At 33.5% G+C, this 16764-nt stretch overlaps 1 protein-coding gene and 1 long non-coding RNA gene across 3 annotated transcripts in view; one reads left to right on the forward strand and one right to left on the reverse strand.

The window, feature by feature from the left end:
• Positions 1-5074: 5074 nt before the first annotated feature.
• Positions 5075-8114, reverse strand: LOC126746486 (uncharacterized). Its single transcript, XR_007663906.1, has 3 exons — positions 7978-8114; positions 7681-7806; positions 5075-6576 (listed from the first exon to the last, which is right to left on the reverse strand). It is a non-coding gene; the product is annotated as an uncharacterized LOC126746486 (long non-coding RNA).
• Positions 8115-10785: 2671 nt separating this feature from the next.
• LOC126746338 (GAS2-like protein pickled eggs) overlaps positions 10786-16764 on the forward strand; it is a 223629-nt gene continuing 217650 nt past the window's right edge. Inside the window, exon 1 of one of the 2 annotated variants that reach the window (XM_050454567.1) lies at positions 10786-10903. The gene's annotated coding sequence lies outside the window, so the exon portion shown is untranslated. Of the gene's footprint in view, positions 11030-16764 lie in introns of both variants that reach the window. The other variant, XM_050454559.1, reaches the window with a different exon arrangement.

A 16764-nucleotide genomic window follows, 5' to 3' on the forward strand; every position in this document is an offset into this window, starting at 1 on the left:
TATATAAGTCCGCAGGACATTTAACTCCTGAAATGTACTGTAGATTCTTTACGCCTATAATGGCTCTTCATTGTAGGAATTGAGTTTATATGCTCACATACTGAGTTCTTAATAGCATTATCCACTTTTTTGTAGTTGTTGTGTTTTCCTCGTTTGTCCTCGACTGGAATGCCGTTTATTTTTTTATCTAGAACAGTGCGAATTGGTCTATCATTAATGCCTAAGGCGGCTTTAAAAAACCATTTGAAACTCTTATTTCATCATCTTCATTATAAAGATAAAACGCATTATAACATTGTTTTGGCTTGTTAGGATCTCGACAATATCGATAGGTTGGTTGAAAAGGTTCCATACTTTCAGCAATAAATGTGCACTGTAGTTCAACATTACCTAGTTTTCAATACGTTTTAAAAATTTCCTTGCGTTTGTCATCGGTAAATTTTTTATGGCATTTTAATCTGCACTTCATTTCACACGGTCGCAGAAATGCTTTTGCCTTAACCTTTTTTTTGATTTTGGTGCCACGTACTCCATACCCAAATTTCAAAATTTCTTTGCTGTTACTTTATCCCAATCTTCGACGTTACGTAGTCTTTTTTTACCACGGATTTCATTATCACAAACTGCAAGAGGTTTAGAAACTTGTGTGTCTCTCTTTTGCTCCAATGTGTCTTCATTTTCTGAACTACTAGTATATCGTATCTGAAGTATTCGTATATATATTTTCCTTTGATGAGCTGAAACCACCCGAAGTAGAACTTGTTCTTGAAGAACTCGAAGAAGAACTTGTTTTTGAGGAACTCGAAGATGAACTAGAAGATGACTTGTGGATAAGCGCCTTGACTTTGTTTGCTGCAAACCTGAAGTAGACGGCTCTAGTAAAGGAGTTTTCGGTAAAATGGTAGATGCAGATGGCAAAGTAGAGAAATTAATTTATTCCTCCTCACCATTAGAAATAATTTGGGATTCCAATAACGCTTAGTATTTAAAAATGTTAAAAGTAAATTATCCTCTCTTCGTGAAGGCACCCCATCATCTTCTCCTAAAGATGTAAGGTCATCGTTTTGTTTCATTTGCAGCTGTGCAATTTCCACCAACTTCTTACCACGAGACATCTGAAAAAAAAATCTTAGATAATAAATCTTAAATACTGTCATAGTTTGAAATATTACGGTTTTTTAAAACTGTTAGTAATATAAATTAACTTACCTTAGGCAAAAATACTGGCATAATTATAAATGTGACACTATTTCTGAGTAACACAGATAGTTAATATTTTACTTTGAACGACACAACTTAAGATACGACAATTTTAACGCGCAGCGATCGACTCTCTCCGTTCGACACAGAACACAAGACTGAGACACAGAACACAAATATAGAGAAATGCGTGTTGCCTAATGATCAGAGAGATTTTTCCATTGACAGCTCTATTGACGTTCAGGGTGATCAACTTGGGTGGCGTGTGGCGGGAAATTTAAACCTGATCTATTGCGCGATATTTAAATTTGAAGTAATTTGCAGGATTACAGGAGTTGATACGTTAACTGACGAGGGATAAGAGATATATTTTAAAAGAATTTTATTTTATTTTAAAATTATTAATTTTAAATGCTGGGAAAAAAAAATTGCGTCTCAGACATCCTTCATCACTTTATTCAAGAATTAACATATTAGCTAAAATATTATTTGATTTAATATTAGTTCTCAAGATATTGCTTATTTAGGACATTTAAGATATTTAGATATATTTATAAACTTACCAAGATGGTAAGATGATTTTGGTGGTAGATGTTGTCCACTTGCATCGCCCGGTTCAATACCACCACATACGACTTAGGCGGCGAAGTGGTTCCATGGAACTCACGTTTCGCCGCCATGTCGATGTGTCCGGTTTCCAAAGGGGAAATGGAGAAGAAAAGTAAATGCATGATGGCGCTCTCACGACCAAAATTTTCCGGAGGTAAACTCGCCTCCCATTCGGATCTCCGGGCGGAGGATGGTCGGGGGGGTCCATCAGGCGGATCAAAAAGCCTAAAAATCAATTTCTGCAACATCAGAGGCCTAAACACCAATATTAATGCAGTACACCAACACCAGCAATCAAATAAGCCTCACATTCTGGCATTGGCAGAAACAAAGGTCAAACCTTCAACAACAAATGTTCACCTCATTTATCCTGGATACAATCTACACACCCGATTTCGATTAAACTTTGGATTGGCAGTATTTGTCAAGAACGATTTAAGTTTCCAGCGGGAGGAAACGCTTGAACCTGCGGACTTCGACGTCATGTGGTTCAAAATAATAGCCAGTGGTGCCACGAAATTTATCTGCTGTATCTACAGACCGCCAAGCGACACCCAATATAGACAGCTCTTTTTGAACCTGGTTGATTGCATTAACTATCTGCAAATTGACTACCCAAGCGCAGAAATCATCGTCATGGGTGATTTTAACGTTCACAATATCAACTGGCTGCGCTTCTGCAACAAGAACGACGATGAAGGACGAGAAGCTGAGCTATTTGCCACCATATGCCGTCTTACGCAGCTTGTGAAGCAACCTACCAGAATCCCCGATCGAGACGGCGAGTTCGCGAGTCTCCTAGATCTGGTCTTGGCTTCAGACCCTGACTCGTACACTGTATCAGTATATGCCCCCCTAGAAACATCGGACCACAAATTGATAACAGTCTCTTGCCAGTTGGAGGTTAAAACGCAGGATCCTCCGATGCCGCGGAAGGTATGGCACTATAAAACAGCAGAGTGGAACCATCTTCGGGAATTTTATCGCTCATTCCCTTGGAAAGAAGTCTGCTTTAGAACCAATAACATCTCAGAATGTGCAAACCAAATTACAGAGACGATCTTGGCAGGAATGGAATCTTATATCCCTTTTTCTACTAAATGCGGATCAAACAACAAGCAATGGTTCAACCTGAATTGCAAAAAGGCAGTAAACACTAAAAACGCAGCATATCGCAAATGGCGTCAACATCCTTCCATCGAAAATCGGAGGAACTTTTTAGCCTCCAGAAATAGCTGCAAGCGAATTATTGATGAATGCAAAGAGAGTCACAACAACAGGATCAAAAACAAACTGCTAAACTGCCCAAATGGAACAAGATCTTTCTGGTCGGTATCGAAAGCCGTTAGTCAAGGATTTGCTAAGTCGGCCTTGCCACCCCTAACAGCAGATGATGTTTCTATCGCGGTAACAGCAAGGGAAAAAGCCAACTTACTGGGTAAACTATTCGCGTCCAATTCTACTCTGCACTCGCAAGGCAAAACACCGCCATATTTGCCAAGGGTGAATTCATCGATGGGAGAAATTTCGTTTCCCCAACGAATTATAAATAAAATTCTTAATAGCGTAGACACCAACAAAGCTTCTGGACCCGATGGAATTCCAGCCCTAATATTAAAACGTTGTGCAGACGAATTGACTCCTCCCTTATGTAGACTGTTCACGGCATCGTATAAGCAGGGCCAATTTCCAACAAGCTAGAAAACTGCTCGAGTGCAAGCTGTACCCAAAAAGGGTAAGAAGACGATGTCCTCCAATTACCGCCCGATTGCACTAGTTCCAGTAATATCGAAGATTATGGAGAAAGCAGTCAACCAACAACTGTTAAGATATCTGGAATCATCTGGACTAATCAGCGATCATCAATACGGCTTCCGAAAGCTTAGATCCACCGGCGATCTTCTGGCCTACGTCACAAACTTGTGGACGGAGGCGATGGAGAAGCACGGCGAGTCCCGCTCAGTCGCTCTTGACATTTCCAAGGCATTTGACAGAGTGTGGCATGAGGGACTACTAACCAAGCTCTCCTCAATCGGCATACAAAACTCATTATTGAATTGGATCAAAAGTTTTCTTGAACAACGAACAATCCAAGTAGCCGTCGATGGATACCTCTCCGACAAATTTAATATTAACGCTGGAGTCCCTCAAGGATGTATTCTATCTCCCACCCTTTTCTTGATATATATCAACGATTTGCTAGGAACCACTGTCAATCTAATCTACAGCTTTGCGGACGATAGCACACTTATTTCCACATTTAAGTCCGCCAAACCAACGACTCTCAGAATCTGAGGCAGCAACAAGTAGCTTCAACCAACAACGATATTAGAACAATCTTGGAGTGGGGCGATAACAATTTGGTCAATTTTAACGCTAAAAAAACGCAGGCTGCAGTATTTACGATGAAGACTAACCTTGGTGGCCCGGAGCTGGTTATGGCAGGGAAAACATTGCCAATGAAATCATCTTTACATCTTCTAGGAGTCCAGGTCACCAACAGTGTGTCCTGGCATGACCACGTTGCCGAGGTCGCCAGGGCGGCTTCCAAAAAACTCGCAGTGCTTTTCAAAACGAAAAAACTGTATACACCAGAACAGCTGCTGACTCTTTTTAAGGCTCAAATACGCCCTTCCCTCGAGTATTGCTCGCATGTCTGGAACTCTGCACCCAAGCATAGTTTAAACCTGCTGGATTCTATACAGAAGAGAGCTATTCGTCTTATCGACAAACCAGAACTGACAAAGAGTCTGGATAGGCTGGAGCACAGGAGAAAGGTGGCTGATCTCTGTTTATTCTACTGTTATTATCACGGTAAGTGCTCCTCTGAGCTGGCAGGCCTGATTCCACCCAAGGCTGTTCCGGCAAGAATGACGCGTCTAGCAGTTGCGGCTCATGAATATCGAGTCCACCTGCCTACCCCAAGGACGTCGCTGTATCGGGACTCATTCATCTGGAGAACATCTTCTTTGTGGAACGGGCTTCCACCTCACATATTTCCCGACACATATAACCTACAGCGATTCAAGATAAATGCCCACAAATATCTTCGCGCAAGCACTACTCCAAGAGTGATATAGGACTTTCCTCTTGTGCTTGTGTTTACCATAAAAAAAAAAAAAAAAAAAAAGAATTATAAATTGGCACGATAGGTATAGGAGCAAATTTGAAATAAAAAAAACAAAACTAAATTCTTTTAATTAATTTATGGTGAATTAAAATAAATTTAACAAAGAGTTTTAAAACGCATAAAAATACTCTGGGCAATTCCTAATATACAAACTAGTGCATTAGGCTCGATTCACACTATGATTCCGATCACGGTTCGCTCTTGGTCCAGTCTCGGTCCGGTAAAATCAGTCGACATCTACATTTTCGTTCTAGCATTGGTTATGGTCCAGTCTACATTCATCGTTCGTTGCGTGAAGACGTATATAGATTTCGAATTTTTCACCAAAAAATGGCATTCAATTTTGATTTGAAGATCTAGCAATTATGGCTATCCTGCTTGATGAGGAAAATCAAAATAAAAAATTAAGAAAAAAGAAAATTTCGAGACGAAGAATGTGGATTCATCCAAGTTTAATAAATAGAAAAGGTGAATACCACACTTTGTATCGTCATTTAATAGACGATGCAGAAATATTTTACAGTACTGCCGAATGGATTCTGGAACTTTTGAAATGATCCTACGAAAAATACAAGATAAAATTTTGAAGAAAAATACAACTTTTCGTGAAGCTATTTCTCCACGTGAAAAATTACTCGTATGTTTAAGGTATGTGATCATTTTTATTATAAAAGTATCTAAAAAAATCAAACAAACATTAACATAATACTAATAAATGAAGTAAATATAATAATCTGCGAAGAAATATGTTAATTATTATTATTATTGTTATGTGAGGATTGTGACTGATATAAATTTTGTGACGATTGATTTTCAACTTCTTGGTATTGCGGCGATGGTGTGAGATAACGTGGCGGGTATGGCATGGAATCACCGAATGTCGATGCAAGTGGAGTAGTAGACGATGTAGATCCGAGTGGAGTAGTTGCCTGTTGATGTATGTATGAATATTGAGAGGATGGTGTTGAAAAATCGGGTGGAGAAGCGACGTTTGTGGCGTAGAAATTCGATGAAGATGATGACGACGCAGATGGAGCAGGTGATTGAACAAGAGATGGTCGTTGACCATGATAGGTTGGTGGTGGTGGCAAGAATTGTGAAGTCGGAGTATATCTTGAGGTTAAGTATTTTTCCTCGATTTGGCTAACTATAGTGAATATTTTCGTCTTCACCAGATGCTGATCAATTGGTGTAAAGTGTAAAGAAATTATCTATTGGATGTATGGCCCGTTCTTGATCTTTTTTTTCTAAAATGTACTTCATTAAAGTGGACGATGCATTTTCTTGTTGTGTAAGGCCTGGTCTATTTTTCACTTTTGAAGCTGTCGGAGTGGCCTTAGTAAATGTGTTACTAATATTTTTCGTTGGTTCAGCATCCTCATTTTCAACGCATCTAACCGAGCTGGTTTGCACACCTGGTGAATCCTTTTTCTCTACTTCAACAATTCTCTCACTGTCTTTGTCAATAATTGATGACGTTCGTGGCCTATCAATATTGACAAAGTCATTGAGGAATTGCATATGATCACAATGCCGCCATTTGGAAATTTTCCGTGCTGCTTGGCCACTTTTAGTTTTTAACTTCGACAAATATTTGCGGTATTTAGATCTCAAAGATTCCCAACGATTTTTGGCACCTGTAATTAAAAAGGGAAGCAGATAAGAAATACAATAATAAAACTCAGTGCAGATTTCTTACCAATTAATTAATTTTATGGCTGTCATTACTAATTAATACTAATTGAATTATGATCTAACGTTAATTTTTCATTGGTTTTCAGATTTTTGGCTACTGGAGATTCTTATAAAATAATTGCTTTCAGCTACAGTCTGGGCCATTCAACGGTACAAACTATCGTACTTGAAGTATGTGCAGCAATCAATGAAAGCTTATTGGCAGAATATATTCCAGCTCCTTCTCGAGAAAAATGGCAACAAATTGCGCATGAAATGTGTACCATGTGGAATTTTCCCAATTGCTTAGGAGCATTAGATGGCAAGTATGTCATTATACAAGCTCCAGCCAACAGTGGATCTCTATATTTTAACTATAAGAAACATTTTCGATTGTATTGATGGCTTTGGTGGACGCTAATTGTAAATTTATAGCCGTAGACATTGGATCCTATGGTGAAAATAGTGACGGAGGAATATTCGCGAATTCTGCATTCGGAAAAGGATTAGAAAATGGGACGATAATGGACGAATATTCCCGAAGACTCTCCACTACCAGGAACAGAAATATTAGCTCCGTATGTTATTTTGGGAGATGAAGCATTTCCATTGAAACAATATTTAATGCGGCCTTATCCAGGTTTGAAAAATGTAGAAGACAACGAAAAGAGAATCTTCAATTATCGTCTATGTCGAGGAAGAAGATTAGTTGAATGTGCCTTTGGTATTTTATCGCAAATGTTTCGTATCTACCAGAGAAGATTGACAGCCAACCCTGAAAATGCAACTTTGATTGTCTTGACTACTTGTATTTTGCATAATATTATTAGGAACACCAGAACTATAAATAATGAAAATGTTTCAACCTGAACTAATACTAATTGTGTACAAAACTTGAGAAGACAAGGCGGAAATGCACAGACTGAAGCATTTGAAACTAGAGAAATTAAAAAAAAAAATTCAATTCTCCGATAGGTGCAGTGCCCAATGCCAAGCAGACAGTATTATGTGGTAGACAAGACATATTCTATTTTTTTTATATTATTACTGATTATTGTTTGACTTACCAGTTAATTCTAGTGTTTCCTCAATTTCGTCCCACGCCTTTTTTTAATAATTATTGTCACTGTAGTAATGTGACTGCAAATCATACATTCCTGGCTTACTTTTCACTAGTTCATTAAGCATTTCATCTGAAAAATAAGAATTAATAAATTCCTCATTCAACTAAAATTAATTATATTAATTTTTTTTATTTTATATTCTGTATAATTTTATATTCTAAATATTTTTTAGTTATTCTGCATTCGAATAAAATTTCAAAAATCATAATAATAAATATTGTATACAATTACCTTACTTACCTTTTTCAAATGTCCAAAATATCTCAGCCATTGTAAAACTACGGACTATCTTCACAGGTTGAACACTTCTTGTGTTCAACCTGTGAAACCTTCTTCACACACAACACATGCTTATTGTTGAGAAAAAACAAGGCCAATAATTAATTGTTTTGCAGCTTTTTATTTATTTTTGTATTTAAGCAACTAAAAATACAACCTTTTCGTATCTTATCTTATTATCTTCATATCTGGCTTTGTTTTTGAGAAAAAAAATTTAAAGTATCTTTAACTCATTCTAAAAATTATCCATGGATGACAACATGAAATAAAAACCAATTAATTCGATAAACAATTTCGACCTTAAAGTAAATGAGCAAAATGTCCACCCTCTTGGTCTTGTTTACTATGATAATAAACATTCAACTTCTACGAATTTTATTATCAGATTTTTAAAATACAACAAAATAACAAATACATTGCTTCTTATGACAAATAATTGGCAAGTCCATTCAAGTACCTCCTTTGTACCTACCTGCTTTGGAGACCAGCTGACAGTGATAGAATTGCTATATGTAAAATTCAGCTGTCTATTAGTGATTCATTACTTCATCATGAATATTTTACTAACCATGAAATGACCGACATGCACTTTATTTATGGATTAGCAAATGGAAATGAGGAAGAAGCACGAAGAATTTAACAGGACAGATATCCTAACAGAGTAATTCCATGTGCAAAAACATTTAGAAAACTACATGCAAGATTATGTGAAACTGGGAGTTTTAATAAAAATATGGGTGGTGGAAGACCAGAAACTATAACAACGCCTGAACTGGAAGAAGCTATACTTGATCCAATAGAAGAAGATCCTTCCAATAGTATCTGGAAGATTGCACTGCAGCTTGAAGCAGTTCAAAAACCGTTTGGAAAGTTCTAAAAAGAAACCTCCTGCATCCATATCACATACAGCGTGTAAAAGCTCTACTGCCCCGGGATTTTCATCCAAGATTAATGTTTTGCAGGTGGTTGATTCATACGAGTGGCACACAATAATAATTTCCTACCAAATATTTTATTTACGGACGAAGCAAATTTTTCAAGAAATGCTATTACGAACTTCCACAATGATCATTTTTGGGCCGACGAAAACCCCCACGTTATTAGAGAAACTCATTTTCAGCAACAATTTTCGCTGAACGTTTGGATAGGAATTATTGGTGACTACCTAAATGGCCCATTTTTTTTATCGGCAAGATTAACAGGTGAATCCTACACGGATACCTTGCAACACCATTTACCCACTTTATTAGAAGAAGTACCCCTACAAGTAAGAGTCAACATGTGGTTTATGCACGACGAGGCTCCAGCTCATTTCAGTGTTCTTGCTCGTCAGTATCTCGACGTCATCTACCCTAATTGCTGGATTGGACGTGCAGGACCTCAAAATTGGCCGGCTCCCAGTCCTGATATGAATCCCCTGGATTACTATTTATGGGGCCATCTGAAGGCTCTTGTTTATAAAACTCCTGTTCTAGATGTGAATGACTTGAGGAATCGGATTATTGTCAATTGCAATATCATAAGGGATACTACAGATATTTTTGAGCGTGTCAGACACTCAATGACAAATCGTTTGCAGTGGTGTATTTTATCAGAAGGTGGGCATTTTGCTCATTTACTTTAAGGTCGAAATTGTTTGATTAATTGGTTTTTATTTCATGTTGTCGTCCATGGATAATTTCTAGAATGAGTTAAAGATAATTTAAATTTTTTTTCTTGAAAAAAAAGCCAGATATGAAAATAATAAGATAAGATACGAAAAAGTTGTATTTTTAGCTGCTTAAATACAAAAATAAATAAAAAGTTGCAAAACAATTAATTATTGGCCTTGTTTTTTTCTCAACAATAAGCATGTGGTGCCCACTGACACGCCACTGGACCTAATAATTTCAATCTAGTTACAGCTAAACAAGCATCTTATAACTTCAAATAACTGCACCAAATTTCAACCAAATCGGTTTAAGGATAGTTAAGCTTATTTTTTTGAACCTTCATCGCCCTGTATCTCAGAAACAAAGCAACTCCCGACATACGTTCATAGGAACTTTTTTTCATAAAACGACCTAACGATTCACCCTGTATAGTTTCGTACCGTAGTTAGGAAACACCCTGTATTATATTAAAATCGGCAAAGGCGTAGTGTCACTTTATGCGCTCTGGTGGATTTTTATAGACTAATATTTATGACGTTATTCTGGCTTAAAATTGACCGTTTTTTTCATATGTTAGTGGATATTCATGAAAACGTAAAATCTAGAGTTGTGTCACTATTCTTCCGGAAAGGCGATATGTCTAATAAATTACGAGACAACCTAAGTAATTTATTTCAAAATTTTCTTTAAAAAAGGCGTTGTTTTCTAACGTCATAAATTATGGTAAATAGGTTTTGACAGTTACGATTTCCTCAGAAATTTTTATAGTACCACATGAGTTTAACATAAACTGATTACTTCAGTGAGTGCATCTGTCAACAGGGTCTAAATTAATATTTATTTACTTATAGGCAACAAACCCGATCACAAGCCCGCATTCCGTATTAAAACCATTTATATAAACGACAGGGCATTAAATAAGCAATAACAAAAACCAAATAATTAAAAGTGCCCCATTAAAAAACAAACAATGCCAACCATCTGCATCTTATTATTCTCCAGGGGGAGCTCCATTTTAGGGTCTTAATCGGGTAAAAACGGTCTCGCGGCGCAACGCGCATTTTCCTCGGGGGGTTATCAGAAGCGCGGAGGTCGCGCGCATTCATTACTTTACTTTATTCATGTTCATGATATTGTTTCAAAGACTCGCTAGATATCTAGCAGACGGTTCGGTCCTATAGACGACGGCGCGCGTTCGTTTTCGCGATACATTGACTTGACGGCGTCCCGACGACGTGAGTGTGTTTCTGTTTCCGTTTTGTTAGCGTCTTTTGTTTCCGGCTTGCTACCCGGAATTTTTAATTTTTTTTTTCTGTGCATGAATGTCTTTTTTTCTGTGTTTGGGTAGCTGAGATTTGTTGGTAATGATTTTTTAATTTTTTTTTCCTGTTGTTTTTTGTTTTATTAATTATTTGTTCTTATCTTTTTTCAATTTAAATTTTATAAAACGTTTTGTAATTATTAATTTAATTTTTTAAATATTAATTTTTTTATTTTCTATTTTATTTTAATTAATTTTTCTACTGACAAAATTAGAAGAATAAGTACACACTTAAAATATGTATTTTTTTTTAATAATAAATAACAAAAAATAAAATTATGAATTAAGAAAAAAATATTTAATTCAGTTTTTGAATTTTAAACAGAATTTTTTGTTTTTACCATTTTTTATTTCAATTTGCAATTTTCTAATACATTATTATTTATAACTATTTTTCAGAATTTGACTTAACATTTTTAAATATTTTTTAAGTGATTTTTGGTAGGTAATTGGATTGGCAACATTTACGTAATTTTTGTATCAAGTATAATTTTTTTTTTAAATATTATAAATCAAATTAGATAAAATAAACATAATTTACACTCTTACCAGAGAATATAGTTCGTGTTATTTTTGCTTAAAAATGTTTGTTTTGTTAATTATTAACTTAATTTTTAAAATATATATTTTTTATTTTCTTTTGATGAATTTTTCTCCTGACATAAGTAGAAAAATTTATCATTTAAATAGGAGTATATTATGTACAAAAAACTTGAAAAATATGAATTTATTTTTTTGAAAATAATAAATTTAAACAAAAATAAATTATGAAATAAGAAAAAAATTATTTAATTACGTTTTTGAATTTTAAACAGAATTTTTGTTTTTACCATGTTTTCTTCAATTTGCAATTTTTTAATTTATTTTTTCTAAATATCTTTTAGAATTTTATTTAACATTTTTGAATATTTTTAAAGTGATTTTTGGTAAGTAATTGATTGATTGAACGGGTATTCCTAGCTATATTACCAACATTTATTCAACTTTTGTATCAAGTATAAATATTTATTAAACTAATTTATAACAAATTAGATAAAATTAACATAATTTAGACTCTTACCAATGAATATAGTTCGTATGATTATTTCTTAAACATTTAACATTTTTTCTATTAATTTTACATTTCTTCATTTGATATATTTTTTCAAAGTGGTTTTTTATTTTTTTGAATTTACTGGCCTAATTTAAAAAAAAGTTGTATATTTACCAATTGTTTTTTTTTTAATTAGAGAAACAAAATCTATACTGAAATAAAAATGTTAAGTTTCATTATCAAGAACTTGTATTTTCTCTTTATCTATTTTTGCACAATTTTTTATAATTTTTACTAATTTTTAAAATAATTTTAAAACTTTGTTTAATTTTTTGAATGATTTTTAATACATGCTGGCTTTAAATTAAATATTTTTTACTTTGCTTTAATTTAATTTTTCCTTTTACCATTTTTACATTAAATAAAACTTAAAAAGTTTTTTAAAAACTAAAGAGCAAAAAGTTTATAAGCAAACTAAACTTTTATTTTTTTCTATACAGAATATATATTTGCACAAGTGTACACTCGTAAATATTTATTTTAATTTGGCATTAGGGTTTTTGATGTATGTATGTACATCTAGTTTTATTCTTCTAATTCCATTTACTTTTTTTTTACTATATCACAATCATTGTTATGATTATTTTATTTTGTTCAACTATATTTTAAAATTTTGACAACTAAAATAATGTAAAAAACTAACTATGGTGCCATTCTTTGATTTTCATATTTTTTAGCTTTTACCATATTATCTTCAAATACCGTGTTTATTGTTATATGTGTTTTTTTTTAATTAAATTTTAACAAACATTTCGTAATTGTTAATATAAAATAAAATACATATTTTAACATTTTTTTGCTGTATTTCCCTACCTACATAAGTAGAAGCATAATACTACACACTTTTTGGAACATACAGTGTGGTGACTTTAACTGGACTAAATTCAGTTAAAACTAATCAAATTTTATCTCGCAAAATTCCTGAGACCCGTCGATTTTTGTTTATTTTTTTTCACATTTTAAGATAGTTTTTGTATTTTTTCATCTGCAGGGGAGGTCCAAATTAACCCAAACTTTTTTTTTCAAATGAAAAGCCACTTTTTTTAAACTCTCATTGAAAAGAGCCCTTTTTCCTGATTAAATTGCCCTATTTACTTTTGTGATTATCTAAAGGAGAAATACGAAAAAATAATAAAAACCATTAAATTATTAAAAGTCTCGAAATATTTTGTGTTGGTAAATTTTTGGCGTGTTTGTTTATTTTATTGGTATCGAGAGATTTCCTGACATTGTTGTAGTGTCACTGTTAAAGTGAATTTCAACCAGTTGTTAAATAAGTTAACTTATATTGAAAAAATGCCTTATCTATCCGAATCCCACAAGATTGAAATCTTAATGATGATTGGTTATGGGGACAGAAGTCGTACTCAGCTAGAGGTTGTTCACTTATTCAGGCAGAAATATCCAGATTTGCCACCTATTAACCAAGGTACGGTTAGTAAAATCGAAAGCAGATTTCGAGAAGTTGGGCACGTGAGGGATGTTTCAAGACAAAGGTCTTCTAAAATCGATGAAAACACCCAATTAAATGTATTGTTAGCGATGGAAGAAAATCCGGTAACTGCAGCCAGAAGAGTAGCTCGCGAAAACTCTATTCATCATAAATCTGTGCTAAAAATTTTAAAAAGTGCAAACAAACGACCTTATAAAATGCAACCCGTTCAAGAGTTATTGGAAGACGATCCAGATCGCAGAGTTCAGTTCTGTGAATTAATGATGAACGCCATTGACGAAAATCGCATATCTTCGGAGTGGATCCTTTTTTCTGATGAGGCTACATTCACCCTAAATGGCCATGTTAATAAGCAGAACTGTCGCTACTGGTCTGACGAGAACCCACACTGGATAAGGGAAACTAATACACAATATCCCCAGAAAACTAATGTTTGGGCTGGCATAATTGGCAGGCAAGTTATACGGCCCATATTCTTCAATGATACTTTAACTGGGGAAAGATATCTAGAATTTCTTGAACATGAACTAGTTCCAGTCTTACGTGCCTTATATCCGAGTCAGTTCGATCCAGATTTGTATGATGAAAGAATCTGGATGCAACAAGATGGTGCTCCCCCACATTATGCCGAGTGGCCGGCACGTTCTCCCGATTTCACCCCACTTGATTTTTTTCTGTGGGGACATTTGAAAAGTCAAATTTATATGAGCAAACCAGGAAACCTAGACGAACTCAAAGAACGTATTAGGCAAGAAATTCGACAAATATCTCAAGAAGTGTTTTATTTATTCCAGTTAAAGTCACCACACTGTATACATATTTATTTTTTTAATTCAATAAAAATAAAATATTAATTAATGTAAATGAAATGAAATAAAAAATTAATGAAATTTAACAAATTTATAAAACTAAGAACATTTTTTTTTAAACTTTGAACATAAATAATTTGAAATAAATGTAGGGCACTTAGATCTACATTTTTCTGGACAAGGATTTCTCATTTGTCGGCCTGGTACGAAGCCACCGTAATATAGAAAGCCAGAAACATCATCCCACTCTCCAGCAGCTACGTCACGTCGAACGTCTATTGCCCGAACGACTCGACTTCCTCGCCCGGCCCGGGATTAGGTATGCGCTCGGTAGGAAGGCATTAGGAAGTATTAATAATAACTTTTAACATCTTTAAATCTCTAATATCGGACAGATATGAAGAAAATTATTTAAAATGCTCATCTCAGAGAGCCGTCCTCACCAAACTTGCTGTTGGAATTATTTTCGACAATTCAGATATCAATCCTGAAATAACATGTGACTGTGGAATTCTTATGTAAGATCTTGTAAAAAATGCGGTATTTAAGTTTTCAAACATTTTATTAAATAATTACCAAGAAATTCCAAAATACAATCCATGCCGCCAAACTAAAAAAAATTATAGAGAGAAAAGAAAAACAAAATGTGTCCAAATCAAAAGATGAAAACCAAAAACCAGAACCAAAGACCAGAAAATATAAAAAACTCTCCAGTTCATATAATTAATTTATTACATTTTTTTATTCTGTTTTTATCGAGTTTTTTTATCTAGCCATTTGAGTTTCATTTCTGTTGGTGTTTTATTAAATTTGTGTTAAACCAACTTTCATATTATTATATTTATTATTTCATTATAATTATATTTATTTTTTTTATGAGTTTTGTATTTATGTTTTAATTTATTTTAAATATATATTTCGGGAGGTATTAAAAGCTTGTATGGGTTATTATATTTTTTTATGATATTTTTGTTTTAATAAAAAAATATGATTTTATGTATTTTGTACTACTACCAGCACCCTATCAATTTTAAACAATTATTTAGTATTTTATTAAAATTGTTTTAAACAATCTTACATTATATTATATTTATTATTTTCCTAAGAGTTTTGTATTCATGTTTCAATTTATTCTATTCTATATGTGCATACATATAATATACTGTGGTAGCTATTAAAAACTTGTATGGGTTATTTGTCTTATATTTATAGCTTGTTGAAGTATTTTAGATTTTTTTTTATGTTGTTTTGTTTTAATAAAAAATATTATTTTGTTTCTTTTGTACTACTACTAACTATCTATCCATTTTATTAAATAATTATTTAGTATTTTATTAAATTTGTTTTAAACCATCTTACAGTGTCTATATTTATTATTTTTTTAAGAGTTTTGTATTTGTTTTAATTAATAGTTATAAATATATATATGTTTCAGTAGTTATTAAAAACTAATGTATCATATAGGCCTTATTTGCCTTATATTTATAACTCATTAAAGAATTTGTTGATTTTTATATCATTTTTGTTTTAATAAAAAATATGTTTTTATTATTTGTACTTCTTTCTACTAACACACTATTAATTTTATTAAACAATATTATCATTTAAACGATACACAATGATAATATTATGATTTTAACAGCGGTAGTATTGAATAAATACGGCTATAACATACGAACGGCTCGGGATACTCAGACGTTCGACGTGACGTCACGACTCGAGGGTTCTGGCGTTGATTGAAGAGGCGAGAAGATACGCATATTTACGGGCAAAAACGTGACCCAAAAAGCGCGCGGCGGGTAGATGGCGCCAGGCTCAAACGCGCGCGGAAATCTTTTTGCCGTTTGTGTCTCATTATTGTTTAGCGGAGCTCGCCAGCATCGTCTAAGGGAGTTTTTGCATGTTTGGCGTATTATTTTGTATTATTATTGTTTTGAATTATGTCAAATTCCAGCAAAATTAACGAGTGTGCTTATCGGAGATGTACTAATACTAGGAAGAGAAAAAACAATTCTCTTAGTTTTTTGAAAATTCTTTTAGTTTTTTTAAATGGGAAACTGAAAAATACCAGCAAACGAGAGAAAAACAAACTTCTAAGAAGCCGCATAGCAAAATACGTATCATATCTAATCAATGACTGAAAATTAAATATTGCCTCTTCAGTCAATGTTTAAACAAATAAAATAAAAAATATTGATAAAGATTGTTTAAATAATCTTTATATGTAAATACTTTTACTACCATTTATTTATGATTATTTCGTTATGTAAAATTTTCTGCTAAAAATATATACGAGCCCCGTCTTATTTCAGTTGGCCCGCTTAGTAAAAAATGAATTTATTATTCTTTTATCGAATCTTTATTCCACAATATTACAATACCAAAAAGTATCTCATATAAACATTATGTGTTATCTCTAA

The sequence above is a fragment of the Anthonomus grandis genome, chromosome 2, assembly GCF_022605725.1.
Source record: "Anthonomus grandis grandis chromosome 2, icAntGran1.3, whole genome shotgun sequence".
NCBI lineage: Eukaryota > Metazoa > Arthropoda > Insecta > Coleoptera > Curculionidae > Anthonomus > Anthonomus grandis.